This window comes from Eptatretus burgeri, chromosome 5 (genome assembly GCF_056783735.1).
Source record: "Eptatretus burgeri isolate ZD-2024b chromosome 5, Ebu_testis_v1, whole genome shotgun sequence".
NCBI lineage: Eukaryota > Metazoa > Chordata > Myxini > Myxiniformes > Myxinidae > Eptatretus > Eptatretus burgeri.
The window spans coordinates 85,216,521-85,243,076 of record NC_140965.1 but is presented as its reverse complement, the minus strand read 5'-3'; the positions used below and the strand labels follow the sequence as shown (position 1 = coordinate 85,243,076).

The following is a 26,556-nucleotide window of genomic DNA, read 5'->3' as shown; positions in this document are numbered from 1 at the left end:
CGTTTTCCTGACTCTGATCCTGCTCACCAGATTCTCTCAGCGAGGGAGTCTCATGAGTGGAGGAGGCCAGTGGGTCGACCACGTGCCTCATGGTTGCAACAGGTTGACCATCATCTCAAGGAGATGGGGATGGGCCTGGCATCTGGCTGGGGGATGGCCAGACGGAGGCCCCTGGAGTACCGGCGGAAAGTGGACGCAGCGACGTGCTGTTCTGGCACATGCTCCCATACCTGACCTGACCTGTCTGTCTGTCTGTCTGTCCCGAGCATAGCTCCGTGGGTTTTGATCCGATCCTGACAAAATTTTGGTGGGAGGTTTATATCATGATCTAGTTGTGTTTTCCTGAAAATGGGCGTGGTGCGCCCATTATTGGCGGAGCCACGCCCAAAAAACATGTTTTTAGGGGGTAGCCGATTTCAATTTGCATCTTCTCCTCGGGGGTTTGTCGAATTTGACAGGGGTTTCGGCATTTGGTTAGCCCAATGGCACCTGCATAGCCCCACGGAGCTCGATTTTTCATTTTCGTCCCAAGGTCAAGGTCACGAAGTTAGAAAATTGCTAATGTTGACTTTAAAAAATTTCTTCTCCGAGGGGTTTGTCGAATCTGGCAGGGGTTTCGGTATTTGGTTATCCCAATGGCACCTGCATAGCCCCACAGAGCTCAATTTTTCATTTTCATCCCAAGGTCAAGGCCACAAGGTCACAAACTTAGAAAATTGCGAATTGTGTTTTTAGGGGGTCGCCGATTTCAATTTGCATCTTCTCCTAGGGGGTTTGTCGAATCTGGCAGGGGTTTCGGTATTTGGTTAGCCCAATGACACCTGCATAACCCCACGGAGCTCGATCTTTCATTTTCGTCCCAAGGTCAAGGTCACAAGGTCACGAACTTAGAAAATTGCGATTTTGACATAAAGATCCATCTTCTCCGAGGGTTTTATTGAATCTGGCAGTGGTTTTGGTATTTGATTAGCCCAATGGCACCTGCGTAGCCCCACAGAGCTCGATTTTTCATTTTCGTCCCAAGTTCAAGGTTACAAGGTCACGAACTTAGAAAATTTCGAATTGTGTTTTTAGGGGGTCGCCGATTTCAATTTGCATCTTCTCCTAGGGGGTTTGTCAAATCTGGCAGGGGTTTCGGTATTTGGTTAGCCCAATGACACCTGCATTTGTTAGGTGCCAATGACACCTGCATAACCCCACGGAGCTCGATCTTTCATTTTCGTCCCAAGGTCAAGGTCACAAGGTCACGAACTTAGAAAATTGCGATTTTGACATAAAGATCCATCTTCTCCGAGGGTTTTATCGAATCTGGCAGTGGTTTCGGTATTTGGTTAGCCCAATGGCACCTGCGTAGCCCCACAGAGCTCGATTTTTCATTTTCGTCCCAAGTTCAAGGTTACAAGGTCACGAACTTAGAAAATTTCGAATTTTGACTAAAATCATAAGACCGCCCAAACTTTGAGAGCTCGGATGACAATATTTTTTATGCATAATCTTGAGGTCATTCCACACATAAAGTCTTCAAACCATTTTGCTCTATCTCGAACACCTTGCCCGTGGCGCCCCCTTTAAGTTTGTTTTTACGCTGATTTCATCAAAGTATGGATAATCCGATGAGTGTGAAATGCCATATAGCCTATATGACGTTATATTGTTCCTGGAATCTTCCAGAGGAAGTTTTGCACCAAGGTTCATAATCCTTGACCTTTAAAGGTCACAAAGGTCAAATTTTCAAAGTTGTGGGAATCGAACCGGGTTTTCGACCTTCTTCGATGAACTAACTCAAATAAGCTATAGCACGTATCCTGTTTCCTTATTTTAATTTCAACAACATTGTTTTGTGACCTTTAAAGGTTATGCAAAGGTCAAATTTTGAAAGTTGTTGAACGAAACCGGGTTTTCGACATTTTGCAGCTAATAACCTGTCACTCGTACCACATCATGTTGATCATTTTTATAACTTGGTCAAACATTATCACATTGTCTCATCCTTGACTTCTGAAACAATCCACATCGTCAAATACCGCTCGTGAACCATCGTCGTCTTCAGACTTCTATTTATATAAATAAATATATAAAATCATATATATATATTTATATATATATATATCCATCCATCAGGACAATACTCTGTGCAGAGCATTGGTGCTGCTTAAGCAGTCTCCTTGGCTATTGGGCACAATCCTGGATGGGTCACCACTCTGACACAGTATACTAGCATGCTGGCACTCATTTTGCCAACCTTGGAAGGATGACAGGTCGAGTTCACCCCACCTGGTATTAATTCAACAGCTGAGCAGGATTTGAACTCAGGACCAGAAGATCCCAAGCCCACCACCCTAACCATAAAGCCAACACCAGGCATATATTCACAATGTACACCCACCCTCGCACATCATTGCTGTAATTCATTGCTGAGACACTAATTTTTATTCTTAAACGAGTTTCTTATATTTAATCGACCCCAAGATGTTCAAGCGCGAAAGTGCCACGGAAGGTCTGCCTCGGGTTCAGCAGCTCCTTTCTCTCAGCCCACAGCGCATCATGAAATTTTAATTTGGCATCAGCGCTGGGTCGTGTCTGTGGGAAAGACAAGGAGAGCAGAGGTTCCTATTTACTGAATCGCCCGTGTCCGGTCTTATGCCAATTACGGGAGCTCTGGGCTGCAGCTCGTCACCCAGGCTTGTTTTCCTGCCAAACTTGCGACGTGTCCTCATTGCCTCTGTCCCTGCATGCCAGAGTTGCCAAGGAGAGCAGAACATAGACCCTTCGTCATGAGTCATCACAGAAAGCAAGCTGAACGTCTGCGTCCGACATTGATGTGATGATAATACAACTTTAATCACTCGTGAATAGGTGAAGGGATTTTGAAATCAAACAGAGCCAATCCTTTTTTTCGCTTGGTTCTGCTATTACTATGTAAAAGGTGCAATTCGTAAGAAAAGAGGGAGGTAGATGGGGTGGTGGTGGTTGTGGTTGTGGCTTCCATGATGCGATTTAGATTCAAATTCAAGTGCAAGGATCATCACATCGACATTCTCCCGAGTTGTCTTCCCCGAGGGCAGCGCTAGTAATGCCGACGCGCCTCCATCATTCATGCCTGGGGGCACATTGTCTACCCCATACAACATTACACTCACCTTTGCTTGTTTATCCCTCTGCAGCTTCGTGTTGAGAGCAAGTTGCTCTCAAATAATTATCTGTGAGTTGGACATCGAGCTTTCTGGTGTATTTATTTTTGTTTTCTTGTATGCCACTTTGAGTTGGCAAATGAGCAACTTATGCAGGAATTGGGAAATATCATGCAGTGGCCAATTTTGTGGAGTATCAGGATTCAGTGTTTAATTATAGATGTGGTGGGGATGTGGATGTGGTTCAGAGCAAACGACAATACCTTGTATACATTTTGTACCTGCACAGCTTCGATAGAACTCTCAACGTATATGCTCGAGCACTGGTTGTAGATATCCATGATCTTTACATTTGCACAACTCCTCATTCCCTGCATTGTGGGTCAGCTCTATCTATAAATGGAGATGAGTGGACGGAATCAACATAACGTTGATTGACTTATGCTAATCGCCATGAGAAGCAAGAAGAAGCTCAAGTTTCAGACGAGAACCCTTCGTTGGAGCAAAGGAGGAAGCATTTCATCCTGTTCATTTCATCCATTGGTCTACCTGGTTGCCATATGCAGATCGACACAAGACCTTTATCAGCTGGGCTAGTTCTTCATTCTTTACCGGCAGATGGTTCCATGAAGAAATACATGCATAGAGATGTGGGAAAGGAAGAGGTTGTTATGGTCAATAGGATCTTAAAGATGCTTTCCGTTTGACTCGATAAGCCGACATGATGATTTACATCGTATATTGTATACACATGCAGTTGCTCGGCCGGTATTGCATTGCGTGCAGGTGCTGCTGCTACTGCTGCTGCTGCTGCTGCTGCTGCTGCTGCTGCTGCTGCTGCTGCTGCTGCTGCTGCTGCTGCTGCTGCTGCTGTGCCAGTTAAAGTACAATCTCTCGGCTATTAGAAGTTTAGAAGCATCACACATCTCAGCATCGTTCCAAGTCCCACACATCTCAACTGTTTAACAAGGCACAGTGGGTGAAATCACAGGTAAAGAAAGCATAATGGTTTCATTTTTGCTTGTTACAGTCGGCCTTGCCAAATTAGCCGAGAATAACTTGTTGGGAAAGTTTTGTCGCAGGTGGGAGTGAGGAGGTGGGGGGACCGCTCAGTAATTAAGCAGCATAGCCACGGCGGCAGACACATTCGGGCAGATATGAAGGTGAAGGTTTTTCACAAAAGTGTCAACCAGAACATCTATTATTCATCCGCAAGACAGCGCGGCACGAAGGCTCCGCCGGCGCTCGGCTCTAACGAAGGATGGGAAACCAGGTGAACAGTTGGTGCATTACAGGAGTTAGGCCGGTCTTACTGAAGCCTTACCGTCGGATAATGAACCTTCAGCAATCAGGCTCTGTGTTACCCTTTCATCCACAACTCTGCCAACGCTCTCAGCCCTGGGAGCCAGCGTCAGCATCTCAAAAGGAAGATTTTGAACACAACTTTCATCCCGTAACTCTAACAACAACCTCGTATAGGGATGTTGTTGCAAAATACACCTTAAGAACAACGGGGTGGGTAAACAAGTAAATAAATGAACAAAAAGTTTGTGGAAATCGATTTGGGGATTAACGAATTGAGGATACATTGATTAACGAATTGAGGTGGAACTACACCCGGCAAGGCAGTTACCTGTTCAAATCAGTTCAGGTCTCCGTACACTCACCTGTTGCTCCTCAGGTGACACCTCCTCATGGGTGAATATTTTCGGGTAGAAATGGATGTGAGAGGTGAGGGGATGTATTTGGCTCCAACTATACAGCACGAGGTCTGAATACTTCAATGCATGGGATGAATTCTGTCATGTCATCCTCCCACATTCTGCCTCTAGCTGTGCTGTGACTGCGCCCTTGGTCGTGTTGAAGACCCATCGTGGGGCCTTCATGGCACTGCCTTTACTGTCGAGGTTTGAACAACAAACACCGCGTCTTCGTTTGCAGTCTTTTCGAGAAAGCCATCTCCGGACATTGGTAAACTAGTCAAACAATAACACAAATATTGGTAAATGTGGATTTACATTTATGACTATATGGGTTTCATTTCACTATCAGGAAAAGTTTGGATTGATTACATTGGGATTCCAAGGCAAAATGGCAGGAATCTTGCTGTTCTTCCTGGGGTATATTTAATCATCATTATGATTTTTTGCCGTGCTTAACAGCTTAACGGTTAAGGTGGCTGGCTTAAGATCTTATGGTCTTGAGTTAAAGCTCCTGTCGTGCCGTTGCATTACACCAGGTGGGTTGACTCAGGCTGTCATCCTTCTAAGGTCGGCAAAATGAGAACCAGCTTGCTGAGAACAGGGGGCACTGCATCAGTGGCACAGCCATGCTCCCAGCAGTCAAAGACTGCATATGAAATAATAAAAATTATCCTGCCAACTTAAAACTTCACAGGGCTGTTACAAATTCATCAAATCTCGGTGCAGATGTTGTGAGGAAGCCGATTGGTAGAACGAAGTTGATTGGGAAAGTTAAATTCTTCTCCTGTCTGTGTGCTGGCAGTCATTTTGGATTTATGGTTTTCTTTTCCAAAGACAATTCAAATGTATTCTTCAGGAGCAATGAATCGATCTATACATAACATAACCACATTTCCGATGTCTTGGAAGGTATTTATAACAATAAAATAAGGAGAGAGGGAAGAGGGAAAACCAGGCCCCAGGACTAATATACGGCCCCAACGTATAAAATCCTCCCTGCCTTACATCGGCTAACATGTGCGCATTCACAAAATACCTACACAGATGTGCCATTAGGTGAAATAATCACGACAGGAGGTTCCCTTCCTTACATGCACATTTCAAAATGAAGGATGTAATGCATTGTAATCCACTTATAATGTCTCATATTATTTATGTTCAGAATGTTTATAATATTTAAAAGTTTATAATGTTACCATATTTTAGTTTTTAAAGTTATAATGTTTACAAGTTTGGATGACTTCTTTTTTTCTTTGTTTTTAACCTTTTACATTTTTACGGCACTTCAAATCAAATAAAGTGTCTATAAAAATTGGCCCACTGATATTTTGTTTTCATCCTTTGAATCGCTTCTCGCTGTGATTAAGATTGAATAAATGATTGTATGTTTATGTATAGGTATATGCACATGTGTGTATGTATATACGTATATATGTATATATATATATATATATATATATATATATATATATATATATATATATATATATATATATATATATATATACATATACACATACATATACACACACACACACACATTACATACGAAGAACTTGATCTCACCATTACGATCCACTGTCTGATAAAATGAACGAGGTGCATATTTGCCTCAAAACCTTCCGTTCGATTGTCATAAATTTCTTGCTCAAGTTTCTTTTATATGTTGAATATACCATGATGTTTCTATCCCAAACAGTTTTTCTGCATTTTCGGTTTTCGCAGTGATAATGTGATTACTCCAAAATGCAATCTATGATTGACGTTCCTTGATGTGATCCAGGAGTATCGTGTAAATAACTTTGAAACTGCCCGATACACACACAATAAGTATCATTTATGAAAAACTTAAATAACTAAGCGCCCCTAAAATGTGCATTTTTAATAACCGAAAATTAAAATCTGGCTGACAGGAGAATGTAGAAGTATGCGCACCTGTCTTCGAGATGTCTAACCTGCGTTGGAATCGCGATGCAGATATAAACCTCCATCCTCGTGTTTCACAGGCAGGGCGAGGCATCAATGTTTGTGCCATACTTTAGATGGATGTTAAACCGAAGGAACCGTCTACCGGCGCTCATAATTGACAGGCCTTAAAGATCCATCCCATGGTGTCTTCCATGAAAACTTGGTGTTATCGCCAGAACCTTGAACAAATTAACTTTTTCTCCTGCCTGAGTGCTGTGAAGGCAAAAGCAAACCACCTCTTTTCTGGCCCTCCACAGCAACTCCAGGATGGACGTGTATTCTCCTTCTGGCTGCAGAATCCCCCTTCTGGCTAAACTTCCACAATCCAGGCTGATTGCACATCTCAACTCTTTTATTCCTCACTTCTCCCGGTGATGGAACCATCTTCCAGAAGCCGGTTTTTATCACTCTTCCCTCCAGAGCTTCAAGCACAAAGTGCATCAATGCATCATGTCTCTGTCTCTGTCTCTCTCTCTGTGGTTGTGACTTACCAATTGTTGCCCTGCCAATCAACTATCAATTCAACCTTACTTTTGTATGTACCTCACTTTTGTACAGAAGTGAAAACACTGAGCAGAACCAAACCACCCAGAATATCCCTTGCCAAGAGAAAGCTTCAATAGTACCAACACTGTCAATAATCTGATACATTGATGATGATGACGATGACAATGATGAAAATTTCAACAAAAGATTGATTTAATGTTCCCGTAATGCAAGCAGACTCTTGTGAGGCAGAAAAGCCCTTCAGGAGAATTTTGATAATATATGATCAAAAATATGACAATTCAAATAAATATGACAGATGGGAAAGCATTGGCATTTTCGAAAATATTCGTTGAAATAAAAAAGGCCAGGCTTTGAATTAAAAATGGAATTTTGCAAATAACTTCTCAATTATACTTCCAGCAATATAAATTCGACCCGAATATATACTCAAGTGGTTGTTAAAATCCCCAAAAGGGTATATAGATCAACTATTATAATGAGCATGGCGATGATGGACAACGGGTAACAAACACATCGTTATAAGAATGAAACTTTCGAACATAAATAAGTATGGTGAATAGACAAGTGTACCCATCTTGTCTGTGGGATGGAAATGGCAACCCCCCCCCCACCCTTTCACCTCTCCCAGCACTAAACTTGGTTGGTATATTTTTGATATTTGAGATGTGCAGGGTGAGTAAGAAGGATGTTAACTTGAAATATCTGGGGACCAAATTGTACTTGAGACACCCTGTTGAAAGGTACTCATGATTTTGTACTCTGAAATTTCTGGGGTATGGATGTTAAGCAGGCTCCTATCTCAGTTTGAATACACTGTTCATTGAATGTTGTACACCATTTCAAAGGATATTCCATTGCCTATTCAATGGTGTATTAAATATGCATTTCTGGTGAATATTCATCCATCCATCCATCCATTGGGACCATTTCCTGCGCAGAGCATTGGTGCAGGCCTAAGCAGTCTCCTGGGCTATTGGACGGGTTGCCACTCCGACACAGAATACCAGCATGCTGGCACTCATATTACCGACCTCAGAAGAATGACAGGTCGAGTCAACCCCACCTCGTATTAATTTAACAGCCGAGTGGAATTTGAACTGAGGATCTGAGGATCTCAAGCCCACCACCCCAACCATTAAGCCAACACCAGACATAATATTCATCTGAAGTCATGCAATTTAAGAAAAAACTAAAAGTAATCTCAGTTACTTCCATAAAGCTCAGAACAAGTGCATGTCTACCTTTAGGAGAACAAGAAAACAACATCTTTCTTATCTCAAGTCTGAACTTTCAAACTTCTCTCCCTCCTTCAAATTCTGGTGGCATCCAATCAAATCTCTTTCTGGTGTATGTTCCACCTCCAGACCCTCCCTTACCTCAAATGTCCGCACTGCCAATACCGTACGTGAAAGGGCTGAATGCCAAAACTCGGTGTTTGCATCTAAATCTTGTATCAGAAACCCATCGCTTTCTGTACCCACCTTACCCAGTCGCACCCAGCTGTCCCAGGACGCTGTGTACTTTTCTTCGGACAAAACGGAGAATTTGCTGTCAAACCTTGACTCAGATTCTGCAACCGGTCCAGACGGCATCAGCCCACGTGTCCTAAAAACCTGCTCCTCTGCTCATGCTCACCCTCTCTCTGTTCTATTCACAATCTCATTTGCCCAAGGTCATCTGCCATCAGCTTGGAAATCAGCAAACATTACTGCCCTGCACAAGTAAGGTGCAAAAACAGATCCCTGCAACAACAGACCAATCAGCCTTCTCCCAATCAGCAAGGTTATGGAATCCATCATCGCTTCGGACATTAAATCTTCCGCTTCTCCAATGGCTTCATTTCCGATCATCAATTGGGTTTCAGACCAGGTCACCGCACACTGGATATGCTGCTTCTGCTCTCCCAACAATGGATGGAGGTACTCAATGCCAGGCATGAAATCAGAGCCTATGCCTAGACATATCGTATGCTTTTGACATGGTCTGGCTCCCTGCCCTACTCACCAAACTCTCTTCCTATGGTATCCAAGGCCATCTCCACTCATGGCATGCACACTTCCTCTCCTGTCGCAGCCAACGTGTGGCCCAAAATGGAGTTCTCTCACCCCTCTTCCTGTCCAGGCTGAAGTTGCTCAAGGCAGCATTCTGGGCCCAGTTCATTTTCTGGTTTTCATCAATGATCTCTCCGACTCTGGAAAATCCTCTTTATCTCTTTGCGGATGACTCCACCCTCTGCCGTTCCATCTGTCATCCCTCAGACCGGCAAGCCACATATTCTTCGCTCTCTGCAAATCTGGATAAAAATCACAAACTGGTCCAACATGTGGAACATGTCTTTCAAGCCTGACAAATCTCACACTCTCACAATGTCTCTTCAAAACGACCATTTAGAACCCCCCCCCCCCCATCTACTTTCTCAACCATCCTCTGGAAGAAGTCCTTTCATTCAAGCTTCTAAGTCTCACTATCTGCCATGTTCTTTCCTGAGAAAGCCACATTTCCAATCTCGCCTCCAAAGCCAGTTGCTGACTGGGATTCCTCTGTCATGCAAAGTCCTTCCTCGGCCCACCTGAGCTCCTGATCACATACAAAGCGTTCATCCACAACCTGATGGAGTACAGCTCTCCCTTCTGGGCAGGCGCTCCTGCCTCTCACCTTTCTCGGCTTCACACTGTGGAAACCGAGACATTTAGGATCATTTGTATCTCCCACAATGAGCTTGAGTCTTTGGGCCTCTCACTCTCTCACTGCAGGTAGGTCGGTCGTCTTTCTCCTCTCCGGTCTCGCCCCACCCCCACCCCCCGCTCTGTCTGCAATATATCCCCACTATATTTCCGCAGGGCGCTCAAGGTCCGCGAACTACCCCCTTCTAGTAAAACTACCAAAATCACGAATCACTGCTCACCTTCACTCTTTCATTCCTCTATTTTTCCCACCTTTGGAATAAACTCCCACACACTCTTCAATCCAATTCTTCCCTCCAGGCCTTCAAAACAGCTGTTCACTGAGCTGTCCAAAACCTCGATGTCTTCTACCCCCATTCATCCACCCCAAAGCCACCTCCTTCAATTTCCCTGCTTTCCTTCCTGAAAGTCCCTGTAATGTCCATCTTGTATACCACATGTTCCCCACCCCCATCCCTCTCCCTTCCACATATCTCCGAATGTCTCTGTTTCCCACCCCTCTTGTCTCATGCCCCCCTTGCTGTGCATTGTGTGTTAGCTCTCATACGAGCCTTGACAATGCATACAAAAAAAACAAAAATCACAATAACAAACAAGAAAAAGAGCAGAGATTGCAGACCCTCGCCTGGACTTTTGCGTGGTCTTTGTGCAGTTTTGTGTGGTGTATTTTGTCTGGTGTTTGTGTCCTGTTGTGTTACGTAATTAATAAGAGACATAATTAGAACTGCCACTTTATAACACTGAACAACAAATTTCAAAAATTTTTTTTTACTGGAGATGTGTAAAGTGATTAAGACTAATTTGGGTACGCTGATTTCAAAAATCATAACCGTTTTGCTGTATCACGTCAGGATTTTCAGGAACAGAAATATTCCCATTGCCTAGAAGTCAGGATTTCAATGAAATTTACATATGTCTTTAACATGTCTATTTCGTACAATTGTTGTTAACTTGTGTTATATTTCTTTCTTTCAGATAAAGATGAGTAGGCGTTCCTGTACCAATCATCCTGACAACTTCTGTTATGTCTGTGGTCGGTATACCAAAAAAGATCAACAGCGAAGTATATCTACAGCAGTGAAAATGAAGGCCGCCTACTTTCACTACATCGGGTGTAAGGTGGGGGACCAAGAACAGAGCTGGGCACCACACATCTGCTGCACAAGCTGTCACACAACCTTGACTCAGTGGTTGGTGGGCAAGCGCGCGAGCATGCCATTTGCGGTGCCCATGATATGGCGTGAGCCGCAGAATCATCATGATGATTGTTATTTCTGCTGCACAAGCATCGCCGGCTTCAACAAGAAGAATAAAGGTCACATCAAGTACGCTGACTGCGTCTCTGCTCGTAAACCTGTGCCTCATGATGACGAGAACCCCGTTCCAACACCTCCAGCTGATCAGAACATAGCTGTAAGCAGTGGTGAAGAGGATGGTGATGATGAACCTTTTGAACCCGACACTCAAGAATCACACCTTCTGAACCAGGGAGACTTAAATGATCTTGTAAGAGATCTCTCGCTGTCAAAGGCGAAGGCAGAGCTGCTTGGATCAAGGCTGCAGCAGTGGAATCTACTTGAACCTAACACCAAGATATCCTTGTTCAGAGCACGTCACAGAGACATGGCTGAGTTCTTTGAGATGGAAGACACGATGACATTCTGCAGTGACATCAATGGTCTGTTGAAAGAACTTGGGTGTGATCACGATCCTGCAGACTGGCGCCTCTTCATCGACTCGGGGAAGAACAGCTTGAAGGCTGTTTTGCTCCACAATGGCAACGAGAAACCATCAGTCCCACTGGCTCACGCGTTCGGCATGACAGAGACCTATGAGACTATGCGGCAGCTGCTTGATTCCATCAAGTACAATGACTTCAACTGGCACATCTGCGGAGACTTGAAAGTGGTGGCGCTGTTGTTAGGGCTGCAGTCAGGCTACACGAAATACATGTGCTTCCTTTGTCTCTGGGATAGCAGAGACGACAAGAATCACTGGACGAAGAAAGATTGGGAAGAGCGAAAAGAGCATGTACCTGGTCGACACAACGTGAAGCATGTCGCCCTTGTCGACCCAGCCAAGGTTTTCCTTCCACCACTCCACATAAAGCTCGGCTTGATGAAAAGTTTTGTACGGGCAATGGATCTGAATGGGCGTGGGTTTTTATACCTCAAGGAAAAGTTTGGCAACACCTTTTCGGAGGCCAAGATCAAGGCTGGTGTCTTTGTTGGACCGCAAATCCGACAGATTATGAAGGACGAAACTTTTCCGACAACTCTAAACCCCAAAGAGCTGGCAGCGTGGAGGAGCTTCAAAGCTGTGACGGACAACTTCTTGGGGAACGAGTGCGCGGACAACTATGAAGAAATAGTGCAGCAGCTGCTGGAGTCCTTCAGGAAACTTGGCTCCAGGATGTCCCTGAAAATCCATTTCCTACACCAGCACCTGAACTTCTTCCCTGACAACTTGGGAGCAGTCTCGGACGAGCACGGCGAGCGATTCCACCAAGAGATTTCACTCATGGAGACGCGTTACCAAGGGCGGCACAACCCGAACATGATGGGCGATTTCTGCTGGTTCCTGCATCGTGAAACTGACACAGAGCAGCACAAACGCAAAGCCAAATGCCTAAAGCATTTTTAATTACATTCTAGTGGAGTTTTTCTGTAATTTCTATAATTTTGAAGCATTCATGATGAAATAAATGAATAAATGAATTTTTGTAAATTTCATTGAAATCCTGACTTCTAGGCAATGGGAATATTTCTGTTACTGAAAATCCTGACGTGATACAGCAAAACGGTTATGATTTTTGAAATCAGCGTACCCAAATTAGTCTAAATCACTTTACACATCTCCAGTAAAAAATTTTTGTTGTTCAGTGTAATCGCTGGCAATGATAACCGGGTACCAAGACGTCCCAATTTTATTGGCCACCTGACCCTGACCGATGAAGTTTTTCATTATTATTCAATTGAATTTAGAATAGATTTAAAATATATTCAATTCAAATCAAATGGAAGACCAAATAGGTACAGTCCGGCAATGGAGTCATCAGAAAGAACCCGAATAAGTGAAAAGCAAAGATAAAGTCATCACGAGGAACCTGGATAGGCTTCGCATTTCAGCTCCTACTCCTCCACCCTCAAACCCATCCAAGCACAGCCAAGTGAGCCTTATTCAAAAAAACAGTAATAATAATAATAAAATAACCCGTATCGAAAAAAATCAACAATTCTGGCTGCCAGGCCATGTGTCCAATCAAGTTGAAATTTAAAACATGTATTCCTCATCACTACTCGATCATAAATATGAAGTTTCACTTCAGTTGCTTAAGTGGTTCCAGAGAAAACATTATTCAATATAATTGTTCAATCCAATATGGCTGCCAAACCATGTGACCCATCAATTATTCCTTAACAAACTTTTACATGCATGGCTTGGGAAACATCTGTGTGAAGTTTCCCCTCGATTTGTCCAGCCATTTTGGGGAAGAAGATTGTTATAGGTTTTAATGTAAATCCAATATCGCTGCCAAACCATGTGAACCATGAAATCATGTGTGTGAATATTTTGTTCTTAATGGATAGGCGATTTTTCGTGTAAAGTTTCGCCTCAATCTGTTCAGCCACTTCAGAGAAGATTTTTGAAGGTTTTATTTTTTTTAACAATATGGCTGCCGAATTGCGTAACCAATGACGTCGTCAAATGTTTTGTTATTTTCTGTGGACCATTTTATCCCGAAATGACGCTCAAAAATTTTCATCCTGATCAGATGTTACAAAAAAGTTATAATGTTTGCGTGAACCCTGAACAGATGTACCACATGACACATGCACAGACGAGCAAGGAAGATGGCAGATTATCTGAAATGTTAAATTTTAGGGGCGATTGAACTTTGCGATATCTCAAGGGTTGTTCCGCATTAAGCCGCAACTATTTTGTGGATAAAGTCATTATTTGAAATAATTCATTATATTTCATTAACTGCTGCATGCACTGTGAAGACCGGCTTCAGAGTTAAAGGGATCTGCATGATTTGCAATGGCAAACCATTCCTTATCAACCATTTAATTGGAGTGCTTGCATGAGCGCCTAAGCCACTTGCTGAACGCCTTACAGACGATAGTGGTACCACACTACATCCTTCTGAGCGAATTGTTCACTCACTGCGGACGCTTTTGCTCACCACATCATTCAGAACAAGAGATTTGTGCTTCGTCACCCTGAGCGAGTGTTTCATTCTCTGTCACCCTGAGCAAGTGGGACCTCCTTCCTGGGGAGATGAGACGAGCATTTAAAAAAAAAAAAATTTAACCCACTTAATTTAAAGTTGGACAAGTCAAATCTCTCGGGTGTGGCTCGCTTTGGTGAATCAAACCTGATTGCACTATTTTTATGAACATTTTTGTTCATATCTGTTCATTTATGAACATATCTGATCAGTATGAACATTTTTGAGGGTCATCTTGGGATAAATTTGTCAACAGAAAACAAAATTAAGACGTCATCAGTCACATGGTTCGGCATCCATTTTTTTGAATTGTTTTTTAAAAAATCCTTCAAAAATCTTCTCTGAAATGGCTGAACTGATCGAGGCAAAACTTTACAGGTATGCTCACCTATCCACGAGGAACAAAACGTTCTCCACCTTTGATGTCATCGGTCACATGGTTTGGCAACTATGATTTTGAAGAATAAACATTGAAAACTCTTCTCCTCACAAATGGCTTGACAGATCGAAGGGAAACTTCACCCACATGTTCCCAAGCCTTGGGGATACCAGGGTGTTCACCAATAATTAATCAATAAGTACCATGGTCTGGAAGCCATATTGGTTTTTGCTTGGTGTTGGCTTAATGGCTAGAGTGGTGGGCTTGGGATCCGAGGATCCTGAGTTCAAATCTCACTCACCTGTTAAATTATTATGAGGTGGGGTTGAATCTGCCTGTCATCCTTCCGAGGTCTGCAAAATGAGTGCCAACTTACTGGTATCCTGTGTCGGAGTGGAGACCTGTCCTGGATTGTGCCAATAGCCAAGGAGACTGCTTTGGCAGCACCGATGCTCTGCACAGAGTATGGTCCCAACGGATTGAGGGCTATTGGTTTGAATGAAAAACTTTTTTATAATCCTTTCTGTTGAACCACTTCATCAATCGACATGAAACGTTGCAGTTATGATCTCGTAGTCATGGGAATATATGATTTAAATTTCAACCTGATAGGACGCATGGTCTGGCAGCCATAATTATTTCGTTTTTTGAATTTGGGTTCCTTTTTGATTTTTACCCTCGCCAAAGGATTCGGAGAGGATATTACATTTGGGTCCTTTGTTACTTGGCGAAATCTTCGATTTTGTCAAGTATGTTGGTCTGTTCCGTTTGTTTGTTTGTTTGTTTGTTTGTCCGGTCGTCTACAGCCTAAACGGCTGGACCAGTCGTTCTTAATTTTTTTACACCTGATAGGCAATCCACCTGAGACGGTCTGCGTCCAAACCCCGTCTTAATCGGACTAAACGTCACGACATGATGTCACACAACGTGAAAACACATTTTTGATCATAACTCGGTGACCGGAAGTCGCTACGACTTCCTGTTGACGCCAAATTAAACTTCATTCAAATATCTAAATGATTATGAAATGCATCTTATTACAAATTACGCATAGTTTTCGCAAGCGTATGACGTCAAAGTTTTGCCTATTGACGTCATTTTTAAAAATATATATTTACGCTCGTGTGCAGCCGAAACTTCTGAAGCAATCACTCTCAAATTTTAACACGTGATAGCCAATCTTGGTGAAATAGTCTGGGATCAAATCACGTCATAATCACACTTAACGTCACGAGGATACGTCAAAAAAGGTGAAAACAAGCTTTTGAACATAACTCAGTAATCGAAAGTCGAAGCGACTTCCTGTTGACGCCAAATTAAACTTCAATGGAATATCTAAATGTTTTAAAATGCATGTTAGTACAAATTATGCACAGTTTTCACAAGCATATGACGTCAAAGTTTTTAGTTATTGGCGTGATTTCAAAAAAATTCTATTCGTTCTACAGGTCACAATTCTTAACCGATTTGGATGAAATTTTTAACAGCTGATAGAAATCCACAGTGCAAAAGGATATGTGCCTTTTGGTGATGTTCAAGGTCAGGATCTGGATTCTGCATCACTTTATATTAATCGCCCATTATAAACCAATGGGTAATTTTGTGAATTGCACATGGCTATTTCACAAACAGTTTTGCACTTATTATATTGAAACTTATACTGTCTATTTATGCATGCAATATTAACAGCTGTACAAAGTTTGATCGAAATTGACCCAAGGTCAAGGTCAGGGTCACCCAAAACATGAAAAACACACATATAAAATACATTTTTGTTTTACAAAATATTTCAAACCAGATAACGGAATCGTAAAGCTGGTTGAAAAGCAATGTTCCTAGGTATTTTCAAATATTTTCTACGATCAGAAAGAAGGCAACAAGCACCGATGATAAGTTGTTGAATGTCACATGGTGCCTTTAAATGAATTGTGAAAATTTTCAATCTGCTGCCATTACCATGACAACGAGTGGCTGATAATTGTTATATGTGACGTCGAGTCATTTTATTAATGTACAAACAAATAAACACCACACATTCCATGACATTACAGCTGAGACCACCACACAGAAAGGTCAACTAATTCGCCAAGTGTCGTGCTTAGCACGATTTTTCATTTGTTTGTCTGTTTGTATGCGCAAAACTTTCATATTTTACTCCGCAACTGCTTGTCAGATTAAGACAAAATTTTCAGCATTGGTGTGACTACTCACGTATAATGTTTCAATGATAATTTTTACATCATAGGTCACGTGGTGTGGCAGCCACATTGGAAAAACGAAAAAACTTTGGACCTCTGTGTCTCTGAAATCGCACAAAGAAAAAAAATTGAAACTTGACACATAATAAGTACTCCTCATGCAGAATGAGTGATTATTTTTTTATGATGTGATAGGTGCCTTTGTTGTGATGTCATAATTGCATATGTATACGACCACATCCGATCAGTATAAACATTTTTGAGGGTCATCTAGGAATAAAATGTTCCACAGGAAAAAAATTCATGGTCAGTGGTCACATGATTCAGCAGCCATATTGTTTTGAAAAAAATAGCCTTCAAAAATCTTCTCTGAAGTGGCTGAACAGATCGAGGCTAAACTTTACACATATGACCACCTGTCCATGAGGAACAAAAGGTTCACACAAAGATGTCTTTGGTCACATGGTTTGGCAGCCATATTGGATTTACCCTAAAACCTATAGAATATCTTCTCCAGAACAGCTGGAAAAATCGAGGGGAATCTTCATACAAATGTTCCCCAAGCCATGCGTGTACAAGTTTGTTCAGGAAAAATTGATAGGTCACATTGTTTGGCAGCCATATTGGATTTAAGAAAATATTAAATAATATTTTCTCTGGAACCACTTAATTAATCAATGTGAAACCAGAATTGTGATCAATTGGTGACGGGGAATACATGTTTTAAATTTCAACTTGATTGGACACATGGTCTGGCAGCCAGAATTATTGAAAAACATTATTTTTTTTTTATGATTATTTTATTTGTTTGAATAAGGCTCACTTGGCTGTGCCTGGATGGGTTTGAGTGTTGAGGAGTAGCAGCTGAAACCTGAATCCTATCCAGGTTCCTCCTGATGTCTTCATCTTTGCTTTTTGCTTCTTTGGGTTCCTTCTGATGACTCCGTTGCAGGACTGTACCTACTAGTATTTGGTCTTCCATTTGATTTAAATTGAATTTTTTAAAATGTCATTCTGAATTCAATTGAATAATGAGGATGTAATGGGTCAGGTGTCTGATAAAAGGGGAGTTCCATCAAAGCGGGTCATCTTGGTACTCGGTCATCACTGCCAACAGTTATACAATGGCAGTTATAGTGTTAAGAGTCCACATCGAAAACTGTCCAATGGAGGAAATTGAAACTTTTTGACAAATTGATGCAATTACAAATTTGCCGCCAGAAGAATTGGCTCACACCATGTCCTTCACAAGTTTGCGTGGGGTAAGTATTCCATGAATACCATCTCGTTTGTAATTGAGATTGCATGACTGTTCGGATGAATATTCATCAGAAATGCACATTTAATACACCATTGAACAGGCAATTGAATAAGTTTTCAAATGATGTACAACATTCATACTGAGACAAGAGCCTGCAAAGCAACCAAACCCCAGAAATTTCAGAGAACAAAAATCATGGGTACCTGTCAACAGGGTGTCTAAAGTACAATTTGATCCCCCAGATGATATATGTTATAACATCTTTTTCTGACACAGGACATTCCAAGGAACAAAAATATACCAACCAAGTGGAGTGCTGCGATGGGGGATGGAGGGTGCACGGTAGCCATTTCCAAGTCACGGACTCATAGGAAAAGCCTAATGGGATGCCGCCCTTCCCACAGTCAAAACGAGCAGATTATGAGAGTACAGGCACGGAAAGCAAAATGTTCTCAACAAACTGTGAAAGTGACACAAAGTCAGAATAAAACATGGATGTTTAACAGCGACGGTAAAGGGAGTAGATGCGTGTGCACAGAAGAGCAGAGCAGTGAAGGATTGTGAGTAGGCAGAAGAGAAGACGTTGTTTGGTCTCCAGAATAAGTTATCTCCTCCGTGGTGCTTCTGCAAACTTTTGAAGCTCTGTCAAAAACTTATTTTCTTGTGTAGATTTTTGACATGTCTTTGTAAAGGGGGCAGCACATCTGAAATCCTTTCACAAAGCCAATTTGAGACGGTAACAATGTAAAATATTACGTATAAAGTTGGCTTTCTTCGAATTTGTGTATAAAATATGTATTTGCCTTCTTTAACCACCTTGTTTATTCCCAACTTCTTGTGGGGTCGGCCTGGCAACGTTTTTAGTCCAAGTCTTTCACGAACCGGATGGTCAGGTCTGACGTTTGACCGAAGGTGATTTGTGCAGGGATTTGTAATTTGTTCAGGGTGCTGGTGATAGCTCGCTTACTTTTGCTGCAAGACACCATGGGATATTTAATGTCAATCAAATAATGCTGGCAGACAGGTCCTCCGGCTCTTAACACCCATCCGAGAGAAGGGACACACTTTGATGTATCGCCCTCCCTTTTGGGTGACAGCTTAGAGCTGGGTCGAGATAACATATATATATATATATATATATATATATATATATATATATATATATATATATATATATATATATATCACATATATATCTGCCTAGCCCGCTTTCGATATATACTTTAGCGGCCGTGCTTTTAACAAGTCCCCACTGATGTCCTTATGCGAGCAGAGATGATCCTGGAGTGCTTGAAACGCGTTCGAGGCCATGAAAGTCTCGCTGCGGGCACAGCCGAGTTATGAGGGTCCCCAGAGTAACATCTCTTCGACGTGTGTTTGAGGTGGAAATGACGACTTGCAATTGCAAATCTTGCTTTCAAGGTATAATTGACAAAACGCGCTGGCAGTTAAAGCGCTAATTTGAAACGTCGGCACATGGGGTGCGAATCCTTCAAAAGGTGCAGTGATTACCCCGTGATCGTTGGTTGATTCACCGAGGATCTGTCTGCGTGGGAAGCAGGCAAGAGCAGCCAGCTTTCCGTACACAGCCCGTGGCTGTCACTGGAGGAACCACGGCAGTTTTGAAGGACGGGAAGAGCGCGCTGGATGGGCGAAGACTTCGCCTTTACAGAAAAGGAGAACGAAAGAGAATGCGTAATGTCTCGAGGGTTGCACCGAGAGGCTGCCCTTCGCACTCCCTAATTTCCTTTTTCACAAAGCGACTTTGAACATGAAGGCTAGGGGATGCAGCTAGCTCTATAATTTGCTTCGTCTTTTGCAAGTTACGAATGAATGACTGATGTTGCCTAAAGTCCATGGAGCAAGTTTCTCGCTGGAGGACAATGCTGGATGTATTTAGCCATTGATTTTCCGGTTGACTTCAGCGCCGTGTTCCATATAGTTCTGTGAAGTGAAACAGTGATTGGAGGGGAAAACGCTGTTTTTCTGCTGCAAGTTCTTTGAAAACTTAGTCTATGCACTTACTTAATACCGCCAGTATGGTTCGAAGTCTCTCGGCCTCATGGGAGTGTCACGTGGAGAACTGATTGTGACGTCGCATGCATAACTCGGTGATGACGTCAGATTAGATCTGCGTGATGATATGCCATCACACGGAATTTAGTTTTAATCCTGATACTGGAAGTTTTTTTTTTTAAAGTGATTCTTTACAGCAGGATATCTTAAAAAGTTGTCGACGGATTATAGCAAAAGTTGGTGGATGAGTCGGGTAGGTGACATGAACAAGCTGATTCCATTTTGGTTCAGGTCGAGATGCAGATCCGGTCTAGATGCACTGATCGATGCCTATCAGTGGGATACAAAACATAAACTGTTCAGCCTTGTGGAGGTACTGTATGCGCTCTACTGAGTGTCGGTGTACTTTCATCAAGTATTTTTTTTTTTCAATGGAAGTTGAAGCTCGTGGAAGAACTGGATTGCAGAGGGGTGATGTTGACATGGTGATGGAGTGGAGAGTAGTTGGCAGAAAAAGGAAGACAGAGAAATGGTGGAAAGACCAAGCACAAGGGACAACATAAATGTAACACACACACACACACACACACACACACACACACACACACACACACACACACACACACACACACACACACACACACACACACACACACACACACACACGACAAAGGAAGTGAGCAGCTTGTGTAGACAAGGAGTGTGTTACGAGAAAGGAAAAGCTGACAAACAGGGGAAATGCAGAAAAGTGGGGTTGAACAGGTCTGTGAGAATAGAAAAGATATGAGGAATCGTGGATAATAATGTGAGATCGTCCAGGCTCACCATTTTACAAGACTCGAGAGAAGTCCATGTTTGGATGGAATCAGAGGCATTTTCCACAGTTAAGACGAGAGGGGGACAAAATAATGAAGTGATTTGGGGAGGGTGACTATGTTTGGTTTACCAGCCAAGCGAGTGTGGACTGGTTAAGATCGTGAGGTGCAAACAACTAAGAGGCCAGGTGGGGCGAGACCAGGAATGGGATGTCGAAGCATGAACAGATTTAATCTATAAGCTATTAATCCACAATTCTCTCATAGTGTGTCAATGAATGATGCGCTGTGTGAGTGATGTTCCAGGCACCTAGAAACAACGTTGCAACCTACACGCGTGCCGATGAGAGAAGATTCACTGTACACAAAGACATTGAGAGAGGAAAAACAAGTCTAAGCAAAAGTTTGTTTGAAAACATGGTACAGTTTTGGACAGAATAAGTCACAAATAGACTGGCTCCAACAAAAGTCGAATGGATCGAGTGGAAGTGAAAATGCGTCGGAGGAAGCGAATCGATTTTGATGACAAGGCGAGTACATATAAACGAGAAAGTGCAACCAGGGTTTGTTTTGTGTTGTGTATTTTATGTTTCAAAATAAATGGAAGTATTTACTAAATGAAAAGCCATTGATTGCAAATGAAAGATCTTAATGGTCTTAATGGTCTTATGGGCAAAGGTCTGAGAGGCGTAGATGTCTAAAAAGGTGTGAAAGCGTCTCAAGTGTCTTATAAGGTCAAAGGAGTCTAAAGGGTGTGATTTATGGTCCAAAGGGTTGAAAGGGTCTTAAAAAAGGTCAAATGTGTCGAAAGGGTATTGAAAGGTCTAAAAAGGTCGAAAGGAGTTTAAAAGGGTCTATGCTCTATGGGGTCTAAAGGTCTCAAAGGGATGTTCCAAATAATAGACAAATTGTATTCATGTTCCTTTAGTACGTAATTAATAGAGACACCGTACTCAGTTACCATTATTACGTCACTAATCCGTTCGACATGATTATCATTGCTATCATTATTATCATTAACATTATCAACATTATCATTATCAATATTGTCATTATCATTATCATCTATCATTATCACCATCAATATTATCATGATGTATCATATCATTATCATGTCATTATTATCATTATGCATGAATATCATTATCATCAATATTATCATAATCAACATTATAATTATAATTATGTACCATTTTCACTCTTATCATTATCATCATTATAATTTTCAATCTTGTCATTGTTATTATCATTATGTCCCATTATCACTATCAATATGATTGTCATTGTCATTAATGTACCATTATCATTATCCTATTGTTGTTATCATTACCATTTTGTATCATTATCATTATTATCAACATTATAATTATTATGTACCATTTTCATGATCATTAGGCTATCATCATTCTTATTAACATGACAATTATCATGATGTATTTTTATCATAATCATTTCAACAGCATGTAATTAATGCACATACTTACGTTCTGTGCAGACAAACAAACACACAAATGGACCCAAATGTAATCCCCTCTCCTCAGAAGAGAGTAATGCCATGAGATTGTCATTGCAAGTTGTCTGTGCTCCAAGGCCCACATCCTTCTATTACCCATAGTTCACTGCGATATTCAAGATGGATGCTGTGTACAGACTTGTGTGTCTTAATAGTCGCAGAATAAACTGCTGTAGGCCTACTAATAACTGTAATTATAATTGACTGAGAGAGTTTAGAATCCCGTTGTTTTATGCATCGTGTTTAGGCATGTATCTGAGTTGTTACAGGTTGTCCCATTCTTGCTGAATAAAGAAACTAGCTGTATGAATACAAACCAATCAAGCCTGTAACTTCGACACTCCCTTTGGCTTGTCTCATGTAACGATGTGCTCAAAATGTAATTGGTTCAAAGGCCTATATTGTACGCCATTTTGTATTCAAGACTTTGCTAAGCCATCCTGCATTATTCAATCAATAAACGATCTGAGCCTGGTGTTGGCTTAACGGTTAATACCCCCACACACACATTTTCCCCATATGTACATAATATATAGGTAGCCATACCTTTGTTGAGTGAAAGGCATATATATATATATATATATATATATATATATATATATATATATATATATATATATATATATATATATATATATATATATTGTTACGGATTTTAGAATCCGGTCTGATGAATGCATCCACACATCTAGGTCCTCAGAGAGTTATTTCCTCAAATGCATGTTCAGATTAGCCCCATCACCATGTCTAATGGGATCTTAAATGTGATGCATTGAGACGGGTAAAGGATAGATCCCCTCTCTTATGGGAAGTTTTTTTCTTTATGACAGACACGTTCACACACATTTCTTTCATGAGCTCTGAAGTCCGCCCTCGTTTTTCCTCAGCAACATTCTTTCGCGAGCTCCGATGCCCGCCTTTTTTGAGAGCGCATGGGTCGTCATGGTAACCGTGCCCAGGTGGGGCGGGTTGAGCTTGGGGTAGATGGCACCCCGTGGAGACGGTCCGGGGATATAAAAACGAGCGAGAGAAAGCGTGAGGAGAGACGTTCTGTGAAGAGAGACGTTCTGTGAGGAGAGACGTTCTGTGAGGAGAGACGTTCTGTGAGGAGAGACGTTCTGTGAGGAGAGACGTTCTGTGAGGAGAGACGTTCTGAGACATTAAAAAAACGAGCGAAAGAGGGACGTTCTCTGAGGAGAAAAAGTCCAGAGAGGAAAAAGCAAAGGGCGAGAGAAGCGACCAAGAAGCGGGTGTCTAACCAGCGCTGAATAGACAATTTGCCCTTCCAGTGTTTCAGCAAGTGAGCATGTGGTGCACGTGTGGGTGTGAGCAGTGCCACCAACAAGTGAGGCTCGGGTTGATCACCAACAAAACCAGGATATAAACCCGCAACGGACGATCTCGGTGCCCTCCAGCCATCGACTGGCGTTCAAGGCTGCCCCGCGAGAGGGTGCATAGCAAAGCTGGGTGCTGGTGACGGACGTGAAACGCACGCACACATTTTCAGGACGTTTTCGCTTCACGGACGACTTTCTGGTGAGTGAGACGATTTTCCCCCTCCCCTCCCCCTCAATGATCTGCTGAGTACCCTTGTCTGCGTTTAGCTGTAAGTAAGTCAACCCCCAATAAGCATCTGCTCTTTGTCTCTTTCCTGGCATTTTGATTCATTTTGCTTTGAAATTATTTATTTACCTCAGCAAATAAAAAGTTCTTTTTAAAATTTTAATTATTGATAAATTATTGTACATTTCCAACCTGTTCGTGTTTGTCCTTTCCTTCTGTTAGTCTAGCATTGTTCGAACCGAGATAGACTGGGAGGTAATTACCACAGATTTGACCAAAAAAATCGTCGGCACGCACTAGCAGTTAAAACGCTCGGCCACCGTAATTAAAATCTAATCAGATAATATTGGTGCTTTGCCGAGGGCGCGCTCCCCACTCAGGTAACCACGTGACCTCTAGTTAAAGGGAATAATTAGACGGCGGACACTGGAACTCGTGGTTGACTGGGTGGCGTTCGTGGTTTTAAAACAACCCATCATACCATAACGTTAATTGTGAGTGGTGGCCCCAGGTCCGGCGCTACCAAGGACAACCGGGGATGAGTCCCCCTGAGTGACAAGCTGGTGTCTCGGCATCCGTCGCTGCAACAATATATATGTATATTTATATAAATATATTTATGTTTATATGGGGTAGATATTTATGTTTATATGGTATGTTTATATGGGGTATATATATATATATATATATATATATATATATATATATATATATATATATATATATATATATATATATATATATATATGAGCCTGGTGTTGGCGCAGTGGTTAGGGCAGCGGCTTGGGATCCAAAAGGTCCTGAGTTCAAGCCCCGTTGGGCCACTGAATTAATACACCAGAGGGTTGACTCAGCCTGTCATCCTTCCGAGGTCGGCGAAATGAGTACCAGTATACTGGGCCGGTGTATACCCCGGTTAAAATAGGTGTACTATATCCCTGTGTCGTAAGAGGCAACCAGGGTTGCGTCAGGAAGGGCATCCGGCGTAAAACATGTGCCAAATCACTATGCGGATCATACGGATGATCCGCTGTGGCGACCCCGAACGGGAGCAGCCGAAAGAAGAAGATATATATATATATATATATATATATATATATATATATATATATATATATATATATATATATATATATATATATATATATATATATATAGTGTTACGGCTAAGCCTGGTGTTGGCGCAGTGGTTAGGGCAGCGGCTTGGGATCCAAGAGGTCCTGAGTTCAAGCCCCGTTGGGCCACTGAATTAACACACCAGAGGGTTGACTCAGCCTGTCATCCTTCCGAGGTCGGTGAAATGAGTACCAGTATACTGGGCCGGTGTATACCCCGGTTAAAATAGGTGTACCATGTCCCTGTGTCGTAAGAGGCGACCAGGGTTGCGTCAGGAAGGGCATCCGGCGGAAAACATGTGCCAAAATCACTATGCGGATCAAACGGATAATCACTATGTGGTGACCCCTAACGGGAGCAGCCGAAAGAAGAAGAAGAAGAAGTGTTACGGCTGTGGAAATTCGCAGAAAACCATATAGGTCCTTAGTCAGTTATGCCGATAAGTCCGTGTTCAGTTAGATTTCCCCATCGTTGTTTAATGGGAATTTTCTGTGTGGACAGGGCTGTGATCTTCAGATAGCCGTTTTTCTTTACTATCGTTATTTTGGACCAACCGCTTCACACCAACCACCACCACCACCACCACCACCACCACCAACATCGCTCTCAACAACCGCTTCACACCAACCACCACCACCATCGCTCTCAACAACCGCTTCCCACAACCCTCATAACCACACTACCGCGTTTCCACCTCGGCACACAGTTGCCAGAGGCCTGGCCTTCGTCGAGGGAAAGCAGGCGGCCCCCCTCCCCCCCTCCCCCGGACGAATAGAGTCTCCACGGTGAATTCCACACTGCTGTGGAAGAAGACAAATGCAGCGGCAAGGGAGCGTCCCCGATTTAGCGGGAAAACGCTCCCGTCGAGAAGGTTCCCGCATGTTCTAGAAGTTTCCCGCAGGTTCTGGAAAGAGAGCGGAGGGCGGAGCGTGGGTAATAAAAAGCGCGTACGGAGCGTTCGCGCTCTCGCTGTCGTCGCTGGAGTTGTCGCTGCCGCTGGACGCCGCGGAAGGACCTGGGCTGCTTCTGCCGGAGCTGCGTGAAGATCTGGGCTCGTGTCCGAGTCAGGAGCTTGGAGCGGTCGGTCGGTGGAGGTCCGGGCGTCGTGAGGGAGACGCGGGCTGGAGGCGCAGCGCTGCTGTGTCGCGCGAACCTGCGCGTGTGTGTGGGGAGAGCCGGAGAGAGCTCGCCTGCCGCTTAGCAAGGCCTGGGCGCAACCGCGGCTACGCTAGCTGCCGTGGGGACGGGACGTCGCGACTCGCCTCATCAAGGCACCACGAGGGTGCAGGTAACCTGCAACGGTCTCGTTGGGGCCTTTTCGGTCACCAAGGCCCCACGTTATAAAGGCCCACGGGCCCAGTCTGACTCCCTTGTCTTTGAGGGGGTCTTTTTCCTGGGGTTTTTCTTTGAATGCATAATGTGTCACCGAGTCCGTAAGTAAAACCTGTTAAGTGAATGTATATGG

General features: G+C 42.8%; 1 protein-coding gene across 1 annotated transcript in view; it reads left to right on the top strand.

Annotated features, from left to right (window-relative positions):
- Nucleotides 1-21,202: 21,202 nt before the first annotated feature.
- LOC147026880 (5-hydroxytryptamine receptor 3A-like) overlaps nucleotides 21,203-26,556 on the top strand; it is an 83,838-nt gene continuing 78,484 nt past the window's right edge. Inside the window, exon 1 of the mRNA XM_085882762.1 lies at nucleotides 21,203-21,429. The gene's annotated coding sequence lies outside the window, so the exon portion shown is untranslated. The remainder of the gene's footprint in view (nucleotides 21,430-26,556) is intronic.